This window comes from Electrophorus electricus, chromosome 2 (assembly GCF_041902795.1).
Source record: "Electrophorus electricus isolate QZ-2024a chromosome 2, ASM4190279v1, whole genome shotgun sequence".
In the NCBI taxonomy this organism is placed as follows: Eukaryota; Metazoa; Chordata; class Actinopteri; order Gymnotiformes; family Gymnotidae; genus Electrophorus; species Electrophorus electricus.
Genome location: NC_137498.1, coordinates 746,373 through 765,982, shown reverse-complemented (window position 1 = coordinate 765,982; position 19,610 = coordinate 746,373). Strand labels below are relative to the sequence as shown.

Genomic DNA, 19,610 nt, shown 5'->3' with positions numbered 1-19,610 from the left:
TATTTATACCTTTCTATGTAGCATGTAAGATTTCAGTCAGTGACACCCTCTTTTAACAAGTTCTTTTTGATTTATTACCAAATTCTAAATGTTGTCCCTAAACCTAGCTAAGATGAAAAACCTTAAAGCAACTGTCAATCTGAGAGTGTGAATTGATTCCACAAATAAGGTGCTTGGCTAGTTTTGGATTTCCTTTCATCATGGCTTTGGATCAAGGTTTCAAACTTCAGGTTAGGGTTATTGTTTGATGTAAAAAATTATCAAGTTTTTTTGGGAGACACGGGGAGGCTGGTTTTGCTCCATGAGTGGGTGGAGTCACCTTCCTGTCCTCTGACGAATCATAACGGTGACCTACGGGCCTCTGAGACCTGCCGTCTTGCAGAGACCTCTTCCCGGCATGGGCAGTTATATGTGTGCCCCGTGCAGCAGTGGTGACGTGCTTGTTACGGCAGCACATATACTAAAATTGGATCGATACAGAGAAGATTAGCATGGCCCCTGCGAAAGGATGACACGCAAATCCGTGAAGCGCTCCACATTTTTGGCCACCGGAGACGTGGCATGCCAATCCGGCAGGTCCTGCCATCTGTGGACCAAGAATTACGACGCTTCCGCTTCACTTATAAAACTAGCACCTTTTCTACGGCTCAACGTCACGTTTCAGAGACAGTCTAAGTTAGGAGCATAACTTTGAGATTGAGCAAAATACATTAAACTGTAGGGTATGGCTAAAGCACTGCGCACACACTGTGATTTTCAACAACGAACTAATGGAGATGTCACTGACTGACTGGTTTTTAGTTGTTGTTCAAATACAGAAATTGACAAAAAGTCACAGAGACTCTCTCCACACCTAGATATCAGTCCATGAATGAGTGAACGATGCTTGCCGGTGCTGGATAAATTAATATCCAGTGGGTAGAGGGTGCTATACATATGTATTTTTGTCCTTTGCTGGGTTGGAAGTGCAAGATGAGAATTTCCTCCAGCGCCTTCCCTTCCCTTTAATCAAGTCTCCGCCCCTTGCCCTGCAATCTCACCCCCTAACTCCCCCTTCCTGCCTTGTCAGGGTCTGCCCCGCCGCTTGATCTTTACCCTTATCCTTTTCCTGTGTTGTGCAGTGGGGAAAGGGTCCTTCTATATCTACCTTCCCCAAGCATGCATACCTGGCTGGGTGGGATGAGGTTATAATCAGAAATGGGGATAAGGCAAGGCAAGGCAAGGCAAGGCAAGGCTATGCTATGCTATGCTCAGCCGTACTCAGCCATGGTGCTTGGGCTGTTTTTACCTTTGTAAATTCTTCACATGCAGGAATCTCAACTTTGTGGTTTTCCTGGATGTTTTTTGTTAATGGTATGCTGCTCTTGCTGTTTTAAACTCATTTTGAATGCTTTGTACTTGTTTGGTCTAACGCTGTCTGTTTGGAGTTGTGCATGTATTTAAACTGAAGAATTTAAACTGAAGTAGGCAGTTGGGATAAGCAATCCATTTACATCCAGACTTATTTGTCCATCATTATGTTTCCATTTGAGCTCTTCCAATACAGAAACAAATGTTAAAAAAACAAAGTGACTGATTTTTTTGGGTGTATAATGTGTTCTTTGATTTCATTCATGCTCTACATTTTCTGATTCACCAGGGTCTTGTCTAGTAATCTGAACAGTTTTGAGCATATACATGAAATGACTAAGTAGCTACACAGTATTTTCCACCAGATGTGCTAGACGTCTCCAAAGTGTCCAAAAACCTGTCCAAATGCACACAAAGTCGTCATTCACTATACATCAAGTTTGCATGTTTCTTTTTGCTAAAACATCACAGTATGTTACTTTAGTAAGTTTCACAACAATATTAGCTTCATAGCATCATTGTTATTAAGGGAAAAAACTGTAGCTAATACTGTAAATGCTGGGGAAAATGCAGTAAATTCTGTAATACTGCAAAAAAAATTATACTTTCTCATATATACTGACAATTTGTAGCAAGATTATGAATTTTTCCAGCAGTGAATGAAAACATCCAGTGATTTGCTATGCAAACATCAAAGCTTGCCCATGCTGACAGCCAAGATAGTCTATACTAGCAGCACCCAATCAACTCCGCATAAACTTCAGCTAAAATAAGCCTCTTCCTTTCCGTGCTTTAAAAAAAGTATTGGTAATCAAATCATTCTTATGGCTGTACGAGATTCGTAAAACAGCATCAAACCCATGCGCTACACTTTATCGGCTAACGACACTGAAGCACTGGGTGATAGTATGCAGACCTTTAAACATTAAAGGTATGACTAAATAAAGCAAGTGTGTGGGGTCTAGGTTTTCGTCTACACGTCCACTATTTGATGAAACAGCTGCCAATCGTGTTACTTGCCCTGGATTCACTTGGGAAGTAAAGGATAGTCACCCCCCCTTCCCACTTCACACATTGTTGAGAATTGCTGTCACTCCAAGACAATGGCGCTGCAATGGCCAATAGAAATCAATAGAAAATACAAAAGGGCGGTCTAATGCTCTATTCATGAACACTTTTAAGTCTGTAACATGCATTTTGAGGTAACTAAAAGGTTTGCATAGTTTGTGTTATCTTGCGAAGGAAATGAACATGTGTTTTTGTGCAAAGACTTGAGCACGCAATTAAAGAACTTTACCATCCCTTTGTATACCAATTAAACCTGTCATGCAGTTGCTTCGATGATAATTTCATTTTCTGTGAGGAAATCTGATGTTATCTTATCCTGGAAAAAGCATGTTTTAAAAATGCCATTTAAAAGGCCAGGGACGATTGTTGGAAATTTACCAGAAAAACACCGTGTATTCAGCTTGGGATTTCTGGCGAACGGTTGCATGTAGATGGCTGAAAATCGGTAAGCAGGTACTTGTTTTAGTCCTAAGAAATATTACTTTGATAAATGTACTGTACTTTAAGAATATTTGATGCTATGGAGTGATTTATTTGAGTATGCAAGTTTGGGCCCGCCGGCAGGGCCCGCTACGGGGCCATTTTAAAAGGGCAGCTGCGTAGCTCTTTACCTTGATGCTGGGGGCAAGCTGATCTAGTGCAACATCTTGTGTTATTTGGGCTGTGTACCTAAAACTGGGTGCCGGGTATTTTTTTAAATAGTTCGATTCGTTGCGGACATAGACGACGGACGACGAGGTGGTCTTAAATTTGCAGCTTTTGATGAATGTCCTTCTTTGTGAGCATTGTGCTTATAATCATTTGTTGAAGAAAAGTGCTGTGATTTGTATTTATACCTTTCTATGTAGCATGTAAGATTTCAGTCAGTGACACCCTCTTTTAACAAGTTCTTTTTGATTTATTACCAAATTCTAAATGTTGTCCCTAAACCTAGCTAAGATGAAAAACCTTAAAGCAACTGTCAATCTGAGAGTGTGAATTGATTCCACAAATAAGGTGCTTGGCTAGTTTTGGATTTCCTTTCATCATGGCTTTGGATCAAGGTTTCAAACGTCAGGTTAGGGTTATTGTTTGATGTAAAAAATTATCAAGTTTTTTTGGGAGACACGGGGAGGCTGGTTTTGCTCCATGAGTGGGTGGAGTCACCTTCCTGTCCTCTGACGAATCATAACGGTGACCTACGGGCCTCTGAGACCTGCCGTCTTGCAGAGACCTCTTCCCGGCATGGGCAGTTATATGTGTGCCCCGTGCAGCAGTGGTGACGTGCTTGTTACGGCAGCACATATACTAAAATTGGATCGATACAGAGAAGATTAGCATGGCCCCTGCGAAAGGATGACACGCAAATCCGTGAAGCGCTCCACATTTTTGGCCACCGGAGACGTGGCATGCCAATCCGGCAGGTCCTGCCATCTGTGGACCAAGAATTACGACGCTTCCGCTTCACTTATAAAACTAGCACCTTTTCTACGGCTCAACGTCACGTTTCAGAGACAGTCTAAGTTAGGAGCATAACTTTGAGATTGAGCAAAATACATTAAACTGTAGGGTATGGCTAAAGCACTGCGCACACACTGTGATTTTCAACAACGAACTAATGGAGATGTCACTGACTGACTGGTTTTTAGTTGTTGTTCAAATACAGAAATTGACAAAAAGTCACAGAGACTCTCTCCACACCTAGATATCAGTCCATGAATGAGTGAACGATGCTTGCCGGTGCTGGATAAATTAATATCCAGTGGGTAGAGGGTGCTATACATATGTATTTTTGTCCTTTGCTGGGTTGGAAGTGCAAGATGAGAATTTCCTCCAGCGCCTTCCCTTCCCTTTAATCAAGTCTCCGCCCCTTGCCCTGCAATCTCACCCCCTAACTCCCCCTTCCTGCCTTGTCAGGGTCTGCCCCGCCGCTTGATCTTTACCCTTATCCTTTTCCTGTGTTGTGCAGTGGGGAAAGGGTCCTTCTATATCTACCTTCCCCAAGCATGCATACCTGGCTGGGTGGGATGAGGTTATAATCAGAAATGGGGATAAGGCAAGGCAAGGCAAGGCAAGGCTATGCTATGCTATGCTATGCTCAGCCGTACTCAGCCATGGTGCTTGGGCTGTTTTTACCTTTGTAAATTCTTCACATGCAGGAATCTCAACTTTGTGGTTTTCCTGGATGTTTTTTGTTAATGGTATGCTGCTCTTGCTGTTTTAAACTCATTTTGAATGCTTTGTACTTGTTTGGTCTAACGCTGTCTGTTTGGAGTTGTGCATGTATTTAAACTGAAGTAGGCAGTGGGGATAAGCAATCCATTTACATCCAGACTTATTTGTCCATCATTATGTTTCCATTTGAGCTCTTCCAATACAGAAACAAATGTTAAAAAAACAAAGTGACTGATTTTTTTGGGTGTATAATGTGTTCTTTGATTTCATTCATGCTCTACATTTTCTGATTCACCAGGGTCTTGTCTAGTAATCTGAACAGTTTTGAGCATATACATGAAATGACTAAGTAGCTACACAGTATTTTCCACCAGATGTCCTAGACGTCTCCAAAGTGTCCAAAAACCTGTCCAAATGCACACAAAGTCGTCATTCACTATACATCAAGTTTGCATGTTTCTTTTTGCTAAAACATCACAGTATGTTACTTTAGTAAGTTTCACAACAATGTTAGCTTCATAGCATCATTGTTATTAAGGGAAAAAACTGTAGCTAATACTGTAAATGCTGGGGAAAATGCAGTAAATTCTGTAATACTGCAAAAAAAATTATACTTTCTCATATATACTGACAATTTGTAGCAAGATTATGAATTTTTCCAGCAGTGAATGAAAACATCCAGTGATTTGCTATGCAAACATCAAAGCTTGCCCATGCTGACAGCCAAGATAGTCTAAACTAGCAGCACCCAATCAACTCCGCATAAACTTCAGCTAAAATAAGCCTCTTCCTTTCCGTGCTTTAAAAAAAGTATTGGTAATCAAATCTTTCTTATGGCTGTACGAGATTCGTAAAACAGCATCAAACCCATGCGCTACACTTTATCGGCTAACGACACTGAAGCACTGGGTGATAGTACGCAGACCTTTAAACATTAAAGGTATGACTAAATAAAGCAAGTGTGTGGGGTCTAGGTTTTCGTCTACACGTCCACTATTTGATGAAACAGCTGCCAATCGTGTTACTTGCCCTGGATTCACTTGGGAAGTAAAGGATAGTCACCCCCCCTTCCCACTTCACACATTGTTGAGAATTGCTGTCACTCCAAGACAATGGCGCTGCAATGGCCAATAGAAATCAATAGAAAATACAAAAGGGCGGTCTAATGCTCTATTCATGAACACTTTTAAGTCTGTAACATGCATTTTGAGGTAACTAAAAGGTTTGCATAGTTTGTGTTATCTTGCGAAGGAAATGAACATGTGTTTTTGTGCAAAGACTTGAGCATGCAATTAAAGAACTTTACCATCCCTTTGTATACCAATTAAACCTGTCATGCAGTTGCTTCGATGATAATTTCATTTTCTGTGAGGAAATCTGATGTTATCTTATCCTGGAAAAAGCATGTTTTAAAAATGCCATTTAAAAGGCCAGGGACGATTGTTGGAAATTTACCAGAAAAACACCGTGTATTCAGCTTGGGATTTCTGGCGAACGGTTGCATGTAGATGGCTGAAAATCGGTAAGCAGGTACTTGTTTTAGTCCTAAGAAATATTACTTTGATAAATGTACTGTACTTTAAGAATATTTGATGCTATGGAGTGATTTATTTGAGTATGCAAGTTTGGGCCCGCCGGCAGGGCCCGCTACGGGGCCATTTTAAAAGGGCAGCTGCGTAGCTCTTTACCTTGATGCTGGGGGCAAGCTGATCTAGTGCAACATCTTGTGTTATTTGGGCTGTGTACCTAAAACTGGCTGCCGGGTATTTTTTTAAATAGTTCGATTCGTTGCGGACATAGACGACGGACGACGAGGTGGTCTTAAATTTGCAGCTTTTGATGAATGTCCTTCTTTGTGAGCATTGTGCTTATAATCATTTGTTGAAGAAAAGTGCTGTGATTTGTATTTATACCTTTCTATGTAGCATGTAAGATTTCAGTCAGTGACACCCTCTTTTAACAAGTTCTTTTTGATTTATTACCAAATTCTAAATGTTGTCCCTAAACCTAGCTAAGATGAAAAACCTTAAAGCAACTGTCAATCTGAGAGTGTGAATTGATTCCACAAATAAGGTGCTTGGCTAGTTTTGGATTTCCTTTCATCATGGCTTTGGATCAAGGTTTCAAACGTCAGGTTAGGGTTATTGTTTGATGTAAAAAATTATCAAGTTTTTTTGGGAGACACGGGGAGGCTGGTTTTGCTCCATGAGTGGGTGGAGTCACCTTCCTGTCCTCTGACGAATCATAACGGTGACCTACGGGCCTCTGAGACCTGCCGTCTTGCAGAGACCTCTTCCCGGCATGGGCAGTTATATGTGTGCCCCGTGCAGCAGTGGTGACGTGCTTGTTACGGCAGCACATATACTAAAATTGGATCGATACAGAGAAGATTAGCATGGCCCCTGCGAAAGGATGACACGCAAATCCGTGAAGCGCTCCACATTTTTGGCCACCGGAGACGTGGCATGCCAATCCGGCAGGTCCTGCCATCTGTGGACCAAGAATTACGACGCTTCCGCTTCACTTATAAAACTAGCACCTTTTCTACGGCTCAACGTCACGTTTCAGAGACAGTCTAAGTTAGGAGCATAACTTTGAGATTGAGCAAAATACATTAAACTGTAGGGTATGGCTAAAGCACTGCGCACACACTGTGATTTTCAACAACGAACTAATGGAGATGTCACTGACTGACTGGTTTTTAGTTGTTGTTCAAATACAGAAATTGACAAAAAGTCACAGAGACTCTCTCCACACCTAGATATCAGTCCATGAATGAGTGAACGATGCTTGCCGGTGCTGGATAAATTAATATCCAGTGGGTAGAGGGTGCTATACATATGTATTTTTGTCCTTTGCTGGGTTGGAAGTGCAAGATGAGAATTTCCTCCAGCGCCTTCCCTTCCCTTTAATCAAGTCTCCGCCCCTTGCCCTGCAATCTCACCCCCTAACTCCCCCTTCCTGCCTTGTCAGGGTCTGCCCCGCCGCTTGATCTTTACCCTTATCCTTTTCCTGTGTTGTGCAGTGGGGAAAGGGTCCTTCTATATCTACCTTCCCCAAGCATGCATACCTGGCTGGGTGGGATGAGGTTATAATCAGAAATGGGGATAAGGCAAGGCAAGGCAAGGCAAGGCAAGGCTATGCTATGCTATGCTATGCTCAGCCGTACTCAGCCATGGTGCTTGGGCTGTTTTTACCTTTGTAAATTCTTCACATGCAGGAATCTCAACTTTGTGGTTTTCCTGGATGTTTTTTGTTAATGGTATGCTGCTCTTGCTGTTTTAAACTCATTTTGAATGCTTTGTACTTGTTTGGTCTAACGCTGTCTGTTTGGAGTTGTGCATGTATTTAAACTGAAGTAGGCAGTGGGGATAAGCAATCCATTTACATCCAGACTTATTTGTCCATCATTATGTTTCCATTTGAGCTCTTCCAATACAGAAACAAATGTTAAAAAAACAAAGTGACTGATTTTTTTGGGTGTATAATGTGTTCTTTGATTTCATTCATGCTCTACATTTTCTGATTCACCAGGGTCTTGTCTAGTAATCTGAACAGTTTTGAGCATATACATGAAATGACTAAGTAGCTACACAGTATTTTCCACCAGATGTCCTAGACGTCTCCAAAGTGTCCAAAAACCTGTCCAAATGCACACAAAGTCGTCATTCACTATACATCAAGTTTGCATGTTTCTTTTTGCTAAAACATCACAGTATGTTACTTTAGTAAGTTTCACAACAATATTAGCTTCATAGCATCATTGTTATTAAGGGAAAAAACTGTAGCTAATACTGTAAATGCTGGGGAAAATGCAGTAAATTCTGTAATACTGCAAAAAAAATTATACTTTCTCATATATACTGACAATTTGTAGCAAGATTATGAATTTTTCCAGCAGTGAATGAAAACATCCAGTGATTTGCTATGCAAACATCAAAGCTTGCCCATGCTGACAGCCAAGATAGTCTAAACTAGCAGCACCCAATCAACTCCGCATAAACTTCAGCTAAAATAAGCCTCTTCCTTTCCGTGCTTTAAAAAAAGTATTGGTAATCAAATCTTTCTTATGGCTGTACGAGATTCGTAAAACAGCATCAAACCCATGCGCTACACTTTATCGGCTAACGACACTGAAGCACTGGGTGATAGTACGCAGACCTTTAAACATTAAAGGTATGACTAAATAAAGCAAGTGTGTGGGGTCTAGGTTTTCGTCTACACGTCCACTATTTGATGAAACAGCTGCCAATCGTGTTACTTGCCCTGGATTCACTTGGGAAGTAAAGGATAGTCACCCCCCCTTCCCACTTCACACATTGTTGAGAATTGCTGTCACTCCAAGACAATGGCGCTGCAATGGCCAATAGAAATCAATAGAAAATACAAAAGGGCGGTCTAATGCTCTATTCATGAACACTTTTAAGTCTGTAACATGCATTTTGAGGTAACTAAAAGGTTTGCATAGTTTGTGTTATCTTGCGAAGGAAATGAACATGTGTTTTTGTGCAAAGACTTGAGCATGCAATTAAAGAACTTTACCATCCCTTTGTATACCAATTAAACCTGTCATGCAGTTGCTTCGATGATAATTTCATTTTCTGTGAGGAAATCTGATGTTATCTTATCCTGGAAAAAGCATGTTTTAAAAATGCCATTTAAAAGGCCAGGGACGATTGTTGGAAATTTACCAGAAAAACACCGTGTATTCAGCTTGGGATTTCTGGCGAACGGTTGCATGTAGATGGCTGAAAATCGGTAAGCAGGTACTTGTTTTAGTCCTAAGAAATATTACTTTGATAAATGTACTGTACTTTAAGAATATTTGATGCTATGGAGTGATTTATTTGAGTATGCAAGTTTGGGCCCGCCGGCAGGGCCCGCTACGGGGCCATTTTAAAAGGGCAGCTGCGTAGCTCTTTACCTTGATGCTGGGGGCAAGCTGATCTAGTGCAACATCTTGTGTTATTTGGGCTGTGTACCTAAAACTGGCTGCCGGGTATTTTTTTAAATAGTTCGATTCGTTGCGGACATAGACGACGGACGACGAGGTGGTCTTAAATTTGCAGCTTTTGATGAATGTCCTTCTTTGTGAGCATTGTGCTTATAATCATTTGTTGAAGAAAAGTGCTGTGATTTGTATTTATACCTTTCTATGTAGCATGTAAGATTTCAGTCAGTGACACCCTCTTTTAACAAGTTCTTTTTGATTTATTACCAAATTCTAAATGTTGTCCCTAAACCTAGCTAAGATGAAAAACCTTAAAGCAACTGTCAATCTGAGAGTGTGAATTGATTCCACAAATAAGGTGCTTGGCTAGTTTTGGATTTCCTTTCATCATGGCTTTGGATCAAGGTTTCAAACGTCAGGTTAGGGTTATTGTTTGATGTAAAAAATTATCAAGTTTTTTTGGGAGACACGGGGAGGCTGGTTTTGCTCCATGAGTGGGTGGAGTCACCTTCCTGTCCTCTGACGAATCATAACGGTGACCTACGGGCCTCTGAGACCTGCCGTCTTGCAGAGACCTCTTCCCGGCATGGGCAGTTATATGTGTGCCCCGTGCAGCAGTGGTGACGTGCTTGTTACGGCAGCACATATACTAAAATTGGATCGATACAGAGAAGATTAGCATGGCCCCTGCGAAAGGATGACACGCAAATCCGTGAAGCGCTCCACATTTTTGGCCACCGGAGACGTGGCATGCCAATCCGGCAGGTCCTGCCATCTGTGGACCAAGAATTACGACGCTTCCGCTTCACTTATAAAACTAGCACCTTTTCTACGGCTCAACGTCACGTTTCAGAGACAGTCTAAGTTAGGAGCATAACTTTGAGATTGAGCAAAATACATTAAACTGTAGGGTATGGCTAAAGCACTGCGCACACACTGTGATTTTCAACAACGAACTAATGGAGATGTCACTGACTGACTGGTTTTTAGTTGTTGTTCAAATACAGAAATTGACAAAAAGTCACAGAGACTCTCTCCACACCTAGATATCAGTCCATGAATGAGTGAACGATGCTTGCCGGTGCTGGATAAATTAATATCCAGTGGGTAGAGGGTGCTATACATATGTATTTTTGTCCTTTGCTGGGTTGGAAGTGCAAGATGAGAATTTCCTCCAGCGCCTTCCCTTCCCTTTAATCAAGTCTCCGCCCCTTGCCCTGCAATCTCACCCCCTAACTCCCCCTTCCTGCCTTGTCAGGGTCTGCCCCGCCGCTTGATCTTTACCCTTATCCTTTTCCTGTGTTGTGCAGTGGGGAAAGGGTCCTTCTATATCTACCTTCCCCAAGCATGCATACCTGGCTGGGTGGGATGAGGTTATAATCAGAAATGGGGATAAGGCAAGGCAAGGCAAGGCAAGGCAAGGCTATGCTATGCTATGCTCAGCCGTACTCAGCCATGGTGCTTGGGCTGTTTTTACCTTTGTAAATTCTTCACATGCAGGAATCTCAACTTTGTGGTTTTCCTGGATGTTTTTTGTTAATGGTATGCTGCTCTTGCTGTTTTAAACTCATTTTGAATGCTTTGTACTTGTTTGGTCTAACGCTGTCTGTTTGGAGTTGTGCATGTATTTAAACTGAAGTAGGCAGTGGGGATAAGCAATCCATTTACATCCAGACTTATTTGTCCATCATTATGTTTCCATTTGAGCTCTTCCAATACAGAAACAAATGTTAAAAAAACAAAGTGACTGATTTTTTTGGGTGTATAATGTGTTCTTTGATTTCATTCATGCTCTACATTTTCTGATTCACCAGGGTCTTGTCTAGTAATCTGAACAGTTTTGAGCATATACATGAAATGACTAAGTAGCTACACAGTATTTTCCACCAGATGTCCTAGACGTCTCCAAAGTGTCCAAAAACCTGTCCAAATGCACACAAAGTCGTCATTCACTATACATCAAGTTTGCATGTTTCTTTTTGCTAAAACATCACAGTATGTTACTTTAGTAAGTTTCACAACAATATTAGCTTCATAGCATCATTGTTATTAAGGGAAAAAACTGTAGCTAATACTGTAAATGCTGGGGAAAATGCAGTAAATTCTGTAATACTGCAAAAAAAATTATACTTTCTCATATATACTGACAATTTGTAGCAAGATTATGAATTTTTCCAGCAGTGAATGAAAACATCCAGTGATTTGCTATGCAAACATCAAAGCTTGCCCATGCTGACAGCCAAGATAGTCTAAACTAGCAGCACCCAATCAACTCCGCATAAACTTCAGCTAAAATAAGCCTCTTCCTTTCCGTGCTTTAAAAAAAAGTATTGGTAATCAAATCATTCTTATGGCTGTACGAGATTCGTAAAACAGCATCAAACCCATGCGCTACACTTTATCGGCTAACGACACTGAAGCACTGGGTGATAGTATGCAGACCTTTAAACATTAAAGGTATGACTAAATAAAGCAAGTGTGTGGGGTCTAGGTTTTCGTCTACACGTCCACTATTTGATGAAACAGCTGCCAATCGTGTTACTTGCCCTGGATTCACTTGGGAAGTAAAGGATAGTCACCCCCCCTTCCCACTTCACACATTGTTGAGAATTGCTGTCACTCCAAGACAATGGCGCTGCAATGGCCAATAGAAATCAATAGAAAATACAAAAGGGCAGTCTAATGCTCTATTCATGAACACTTTTAAGTCTGTAACATGCATTTTGAGGTAACTAAAAGGTTTGCATAGTTTGTGTTATCTTGCGAAGGAAATGAACATGTGTTTTTGTGCAAAGACTTGAGCATGCAATTAAAGAACTTTACCATCCCTTTGTATACCAATTAAACCTGTCATGCAGTTGCTTCGATGATAATTTCATTTTCTGTGAGGAAATCTGATGTTATCTTATCCTGGAAAAAGCATGTTTTAAAAATGCCATTTAAAAGGCCAGGGACGATTGTTGGAAATTTACCAGAAAAACACCGTGTATTCAGCTTGGGATTTCTGGCGAACGGTTGCATGTAGATGGCTGAAAATCGGTAAGCAGGTACTTGTTTTAGTCCTAAGAAATATTACTTTGATAAATGTACTGTACTTTAAGAATATTTGATGCTATGGAGTGATTTATTTGAGTATGCAAGTTTGGGCCCGCCGGCAGGGCCCGCTACGGGGCCATTTTAAAAGGGCAGCTGCGTAGCTCTTTACCTTGATGCTGGGGGCAAGCTGATCTAGTGCAACATCTTGTGTTATTTGGGCTGTGTACCTAAAACTGGGTGCCGGGTATTTTTTTAAATAGTTCGATTCGTTGCGGACATAGACGACGGACGACGAGGTGGTCTTAAATTTGCAGCTTTTGATGAATGTCCTTCTTTGTGAGCATTGTGCTTATAATCATTTGTTGAAGAAAAGTGCTGTGATTTGTATTTATACCTTTCTATGTAGCATGTAAGATTTCAGTCAGTGACACCCTCTTTTAACAAGTTCTTTTTGATTTATTACCAAATTCTAAATGTTGTCCCTAAACCTAGCTAAGATGAAAAACCTTAAAGCAACTGTCAATCTGAGAGTGTGAATTGATTCCACAAATAAGGTGCTTGGCTAGTTTTGGATTTCCTTTCATCATGGCTTTGGATCAAGGTTTCAAACGTCAGGTTAGGGTTATTGTTTGATGTAAAAAATTATCAAGTTTTTTTGGGAGACACGGGGAGGCTGGTTTTGCTCCATGAGTGGGTGGAGTCACCTTCCTGTCCTCTGACGAATCATAACGGTGACCTACGGGCCTCTGAGACCTGCCGTCTTGCAGAGACCTCTTCCCGGCATGGGCAGTTATATGTGTGCCCCGTGCAGCAGTGGTGACGTGCTTGTTACGGCAGCACATATACTAAAATTGGATCGATACAGAGAAGATTAGCATGGCCCCTGCGAAAGGATGACACGCAAATCCGTGAAGCGCTCCACATTTTTGGCCACCGGAGACGTGGCATGCCAATCCGGCAGGTCCTGCCATCTGTGGACCAAGAATTACGACGCTTCCGCTTCACTTATAAAACTAGCACCTTTTCTACGGCTCAACGTCACGTTTCAGAGACAGTCTAAGTTAGGAGCATAACTTTGAGATTGAGCAAAATACATTAAACTGTAGGGTATGGCTAAAGCACTGCGCACACACTGTGATTTTCAACAACGAACTAATGGAGATGTCACTGACTGACTGGTTTTTAGTTGTTGTTCAAATACAGAAATTGACAAAAAGTCACAGAGACTCTCTCCACACCTAGATATCAGTCCATGAATGAGTGAACGATGCTTGCCGGTGCTGGATAAATTAATATCCAGTGGGTAGAGGGTGCTATACATATGTATTTTTGTCCTTTGCTGGGTTGGAAGTGCAAGATGAGAATTTCCTCCAGCGCCTTCCCTTCCCTTTAATCAAGTCTCCGCCCCTTGCCCTGCAATCTCACCCCCTAACTCCCCCTTCCTGCCTTGTCAGGGTCTGCCCCGCCGCTTGATCTTTACCCTTATCCTTTTCCTGTGTTGTGCAGTGGGGAAAGGGTCCTTCTATATCTACCTTCCCCAAGCATGCATACCTGGCTGGGTGGGATGAGGTTATAATCAGAAATGGGGATAAGGCAAGGCAAGGCAAGGCAAGGCAAGGCTATGCTATGCTATGCTCAGCCGTACTCAGCCATGGTGCTTGGGCTGTTTTTACCTTTGTAAATTCTTCACATGCAGGAATCTCAACTTTGTGGTTTTCCTGGATGTTTTTTGTTAATGGTATGCTGCTCTTGCTGTTTTAAACTCATTTTGAATGCTTTGTACTTGTTTGGTCTAACGCTGTCTGTTTGGAGTTGTGCATGTATTTAAACTGAAGTAGGCAGTGGGGATAAGCAATCCATTTACATCCAGACTTATTTGTCCATCATTATGTTTCCATTTGAGCTCTTCCAATACAGAAACAAATGTTAAAAAAACAAAGTGACTGATTTTTTTGGGTGTATAATGTGTTCTTTGATTTCATTCATGCTCTACATTTTCTGATTCACCAGGGTCTTGTCTAGTAATCTGAACAGTTTTGAGCATATACATGAAATGACTAAGTAGCTACACAGTATTTTCCACCAGATGTCCTAGACGTCTCCAAAGTGTCCAAAAACCTGTCCAAATGCACACAAAGTCGTCATTCACTATACATCAAGTTTGCATGTTTCTTTTTGCTAAAACATCACAGTATGTTACTTTAGTAAGTTTCACAACAATATTAGCTTCATAGCATCATTGTTATTAAGGGAAAAAACTGTAGCTAATACTGTAAATGCTGGGGAAAATGCAGTAAATTCTGTAATACTGCAAAAAAAATTATACTTTCTCATATATACTGACAATTTGTAGCAAGATTATGAATTTTTCCAGCAGTGAATGAAAACATCCAGTGATTTGCTATGCAAACATCAAAGCTTGCCCATGCTGACAGCCAAGATAGTCTAAACTAGCAGCACCCAATCAACTCCGCATAAACTTCAGCTAAAATAAGCCTCTTCCTTTCCGTGCTTTAAAAAAAGTATTGGTAATCAAATCTTTCTTATGGCTGTACGAGATTCGTAAAACAGCATCAAACCCATGCGCTACACTTTATCGGCTAACGACACTGAAGCACTGGGTGATAGTACGCAGACCTTTAAACATTAAAGGTATGACTAAATAAAGCAAGTGTGTGGGGTCTAGGTTTTCGTCTACACGTCCACTATTTGATGAAACAGCTGCCAATCGTGTTACTTGCCCTGGATTCACTTGGGAAGTAAAGGATAGTCACCCCCCCTTCCCACTTCACACATTGTTGAGAATTGCTGTCACTCCAAGACAATGGCGCTGCAATGGCCAATAGAAATCAATAGAAAATACAAAAGGGCGGTCTAATGCTCTATTCATGAACACTTTTAAGTCTGTAACATGCATTTTGAGGTAACTAAAAGGTTTGCATAGTTTGTGTTATCTTGCGAAGGAAATGAACATGTGTTTTTGTGCAAAGACTTGAGCACGCAATTAAAGAACTTTACCATCCCTTTGTATACCAATTAAACCTGTCATGCAGTTGCTTCGATGATAATTTCATTTTCTGTGAGGAAATCTGATGTTATCTTATCCTGGAAAAAGCATGTTTTAAAAATGCCATTTAAAAGGCCAGGGACGATTGTTGGAAATTTACCAGAAAAACACCGTGTATTCAGCTTGGGATTTCTGGCGAACGGTTGCATGTAGATGGCTGAAAATCGGTAAGCAGGTACTTGTTTTAGTCCTAAGAAATATTACTTTGATAAATGTACTGTACTTTAAGAATATTTGATGCTATGGAGTGATTTATTTGAGTATGCAAGTTTGGGCCCGCCGGCAGGGCCCGCTACGGGGCCATTTTAAAAGGGCAGCTGCGTAGCTCTTTACCTTGATGCTGGGGGCAAGCTGATCTAGTGCAACATCTTGTGTTATTTGGGCTGTGTACCTAAAACTGGGTGCCGGGTATTTTTTTAAATAGTTCGATTCGTTGCGGACATAGACGACGGACGACGAGGTGGTCTTAAATTTGCAGCTTTTGATGAATGTCCTTCTTTGTGAGCATTGTGCTTATAATCATTTGTTGAAGAAAAGTGCTGTGATTTGTATTTATACCTTTCTATGTAGCATGTAAGATTTCAGTCAGTGACACCCTCTTTTAACAAGTTCTTTTTGATTTATTACCAAATTCTAAATGTTGTCCCTAAACCTAGCTAAGATGAAAAACCTTAAAGCAACTGTCAATCTGAGAGTGTGAATTGATTCCACAAATAAGGTGCTTGGCTAGTTTTGGATTTCCTTTCATCATGGCTTTGGATCAAGGTTTCAAACGTCAGGTTAGGGTTATTGTTTGATGTAAAAAATTATCAAGTTTTTTTTGGGAGACACGGGGAGGCTGGTTTTGCTCCATGAGTGGGTGGAGTCACCTTCCTGTCCTCTGACGAATCATAACGGTGACCTACAGGCCTCTGAGACCTGCCGTCTTGCAGAGACCTCTTCCCGGCATGGGCAGTTATATGTGTGCCCCGTGCAGCAGTGGTGACGTGCTTGTTACGGCAGCACATATACTAAAATTGGATCGATACAGAGAAGATTAGCATGGCCCCTGCGAAAGGATGACACGCAAATCCGTGAAGCGCTCCACATTTTTGGCCACCGGAGACGTGGCATGCCAATCCGGCAGGTCCTGCCATCTGTGGACCAAGAATTACGACGCTTCCGCTTCACTTATAAAACTAGCACCTTTTCTATGGCTCAACGTCACGTTTCAGAGACAGTCTAAGTTAGGAGCATAACTTTGAGATTGAGCAAAATACATTAAACTGTAGGGTATGGCTAAAGCACTGCGCACACACTGTGAGTTTCAACAACGAACTAATGGAGATGTCACTGACTGACTGGTTTTTAGTTGTTGTTCAAATACAGAAATTGACAAAAAGTCACAGAGACTCTCTCCACACCTAGATATCAGTCCATGAATGAGTGAACGATGCTTGCCGGTGCTGGATAAATTAATATCCAGTGGGTAGAGGGTGCTATACATATGTATTTTTGTCCTTTGCTGGGTTGGAAGTGCAAGATGAGAATTTCCTCCAGCGCCTTCCCTTCCCTTTAATCAAGTCTCCGCCCCTTGCCCTGCAATCTCACCCCCTAACTCCCCCTTCCTGCCTTGTCAGGGTCTGCCCCGCCGCTTGATCTTTACCCTTATCCTTTTCCTGTGTTGTGCAGTGGGGAAAGGGTCCTTCTATATCTACCTTCCCCAAGCATGCATACCTGGCTGGGTGGGATGAGGTTATAATCAGAAATGGGGATAAGGCAAGGCAAGGCAAGGCAAGGCAAGGCAAGGCTATGCTATGCTCAGCCGTACTCAGCCATGGTGCTTGGGCTGTTTTTACCTTTGTAAATTCTTCACATGCAGGAATCTCAACTTTGTGGTTTTCCTGGATGTTTTTTGTTAATGGTATGCTGCTCTTGCTGTTTTAAACTCATTTTGAATGCTTTGTACTTGTTTGGTCTAACGCTGTCTGTTTGGAGTTGTGCATGTATTTAAACTGAAGTAGGCAGTGGGGATAAGCAATCCATTTACATCCAGACTTATTTGTCCATCATTATGTTTCCATTTGAGCTCTTCCAATACAGAAACAAATGTTAAAAAAACAAAGTGACTGATTTTTTTGGGTGTATAATGTGTTCTTTGATTTCATTCATGCTCTACATTTTCTGATTCACCAGGGTCTTGTCTAGTAATCTGAACAGTTTTGAGCATATACATGAAATGACTAAGTAGCTACACAGTATTTTCCACCAGATGTCCTAGACGTCTCCAAAGTGTCCAAAAACCTGTCCAAATGCACACAAAGTCGTCATTCACTATACATCAAGTTTGCATGTTTCTTTTTGCTAAAACATCACAGTATGTTACTTTAGTAAGTTTCACAACAATATTAGCTTCATAGCATCATTGTTATTAAGGGAAAAAACTGTAGCTAATACTGTAAATGCTGGGGAAAATGCAGTAAATTCTGTAATACTGCAAAAAAAATTATACTTTCTCATATATACTGACAATTTGTAGCAAGATTATGAATTTTTCCAGCAGTGAATGAAAACATCCAGTGATTTGCTATGCAAACATCAAAGCTTGCCCATGCTGACAGCCAAGATAGTCTAAACTAGCAGCACCCAATCAACTCCGCATAAACTTCAGCTAAAATAAGCCTCTTCCTTTCCGTGCTTTAAAAAAAGTATTGGTAATCAAATCTTTCTTATGGCTGTACGAGATTCGTAAAACAGCATCAAACCCATGCGCTACACTTTATCGGCTAACGACACTGAAGCACTGGGTGATAGTACGCAGACCTTTAAACATTAAAGGTATGACTAAATAAAGCAAGTGTGTGGGGTCTAGGTTTTCGTCTACACGTCCACTATTTGATGAAACAGCTGCCAATCGTGTTACTTGCCCTGGATTCACTTGGGAAGTAAAGGATAGTCACCCCCCCTTCCCACTTCACACATTGTTGAGAATTGCTGTCACTCCAAGACAATGGCGCTGCAATGGCCAATAGAAATCAATAGAAAATACAAAAGGGCGGTCTAATGCTCTATTCATGAACACTTTTAAGTCTGTAACATGCATTTTGAGGTAACTAAAAGGTTTGCATAGTTTGTGTTATCTTGCGAAGGAAATGAACATGTGTTTTTGTGCAAAGACTTGAGCACGCAATTAAAGAACTTTACCATCCCTTTGTATACCAATTAAACCTGTCATGCAGTTGCTTCGATGATAATTTCATTTTCTGTGAGGAAATCTGATGTTATCTTATCCTGGAAAAAGCATGTTTTAAAAATGCCATTTAAAAGGCCAGGGACGATTGTTGGAAATTTACCAGAAAAACACCGTGTATTCAGCTTGGGATTTCTGGCGAACGGTTGCATGTAGATGGCTGAAAATCGGTAAGCAGGTACTTGTTTTAGTCCTAAGAAATATTACTTTGATAAATGTACTGTACTTTAAGAATATTTGATGCTATGGAGTGATTTATTTGAGTATGCAAGTTTGGGCCCGCCGGCAGGGCCCGCTACGGGGCCATTTTAAAAGGGCAGCTGCGTAGCTCTTTACCTTGATGCTGGGGGCAAGCTGATCTAGTGCAACATCTTGTGTTATTTGGGCTGTGTACCTAAAACTGGGTGCCGGGTATTTTTTTAAATAGTTCGATTCGTTGCGGACATAGACGACGGACGACGAGGTGGTCTTAAATTTGCAGCTTTTGATGAATGTCCTTCTTTGTGAGCATTGTGCTTATAATCATTTGTTGAAGAAAAGTGCTGTGATTTGTATTTATACCTTTCTATGTAGCATGTAAGATTTCAGTCAGTGACACCCTCTTTTAACAAGTTCTTTTTGATTTATTACCAAATTCTAAATGTTGTCCCTAAACCTAGCTAAGATGAAAAACCTTAAAGCAACTGTCAATCTGAGAGTGTGAATTGATTCCACAAATAAGGTGCTTGGCTAGTTTTGGATTTCCTTTCATCATG

At 41.1% G+C, this 19,610-nt stretch overlaps 6 non-coding genes across 6 annotated transcripts; all 6 read left to right on the top strand.

Moving 5' to 3' along the window:
- The first annotated feature begins 436 nt into the window (after nt 1-436).
- Nucleotides 437-543, top strand: LOC118241957 (U6 spliceosomal RNA). The gene has a single exon (XR_004776450.2). It is a non-coding gene; the product is annotated as a U6 spliceosomal RNA (small nuclear RNA).
- Nucleotides 544-3,681: 3,138 nt separating this feature from the next.
- Nucleotides 3,682-3,788, top strand: LOC118241949 (U6 spliceosomal RNA). The gene has a single exon (XR_004776442.1). It is a non-coding gene; the product is annotated as a U6 spliceosomal RNA (small nuclear RNA).
- Nucleotides 3,789-6,912: 3,124 nt separating this feature from the next.
- On the top strand, nt 6,913-7,019 carry LOC118241950 (U6 spliceosomal RNA). The gene has a single exon (XR_004776443.1). It is a non-coding gene; the product is annotated as a U6 spliceosomal RNA (small nuclear RNA).
- Nucleotides 7,020-10,148: 3,129 nt separating this feature from the next.
- LOC145653236 (U6 spliceosomal RNA) lies at nt 10,149-10,255 on the top strand. The gene has a single exon (XR_014119611.1). It is a non-coding gene; the product is annotated as a U6 spliceosomal RNA (small nuclear RNA).
- A 3,125-nt stretch (nt 10,256-13,380) lies between these two features.
- On the top strand, nt 13,381-13,487 carry LOC145653235 (U6 spliceosomal RNA). Its single transcript, XR_014119610.1, has one exon. It is a non-coding gene; the product is annotated as a U6 spliceosomal RNA (small nuclear RNA).
- A 3,125-nt stretch (nt 13,488-16,612) lies between these two features.
- LOC145653234 (U6 spliceosomal RNA) lies at nt 16,613-16,719 on the top strand. Its single transcript, XR_014119609.1, has one exon. It is a non-coding gene; the product is annotated as a U6 spliceosomal RNA (small nuclear RNA).
- Nucleotides 16,720-19,610: the final 2,891 nt, after the last annotated feature.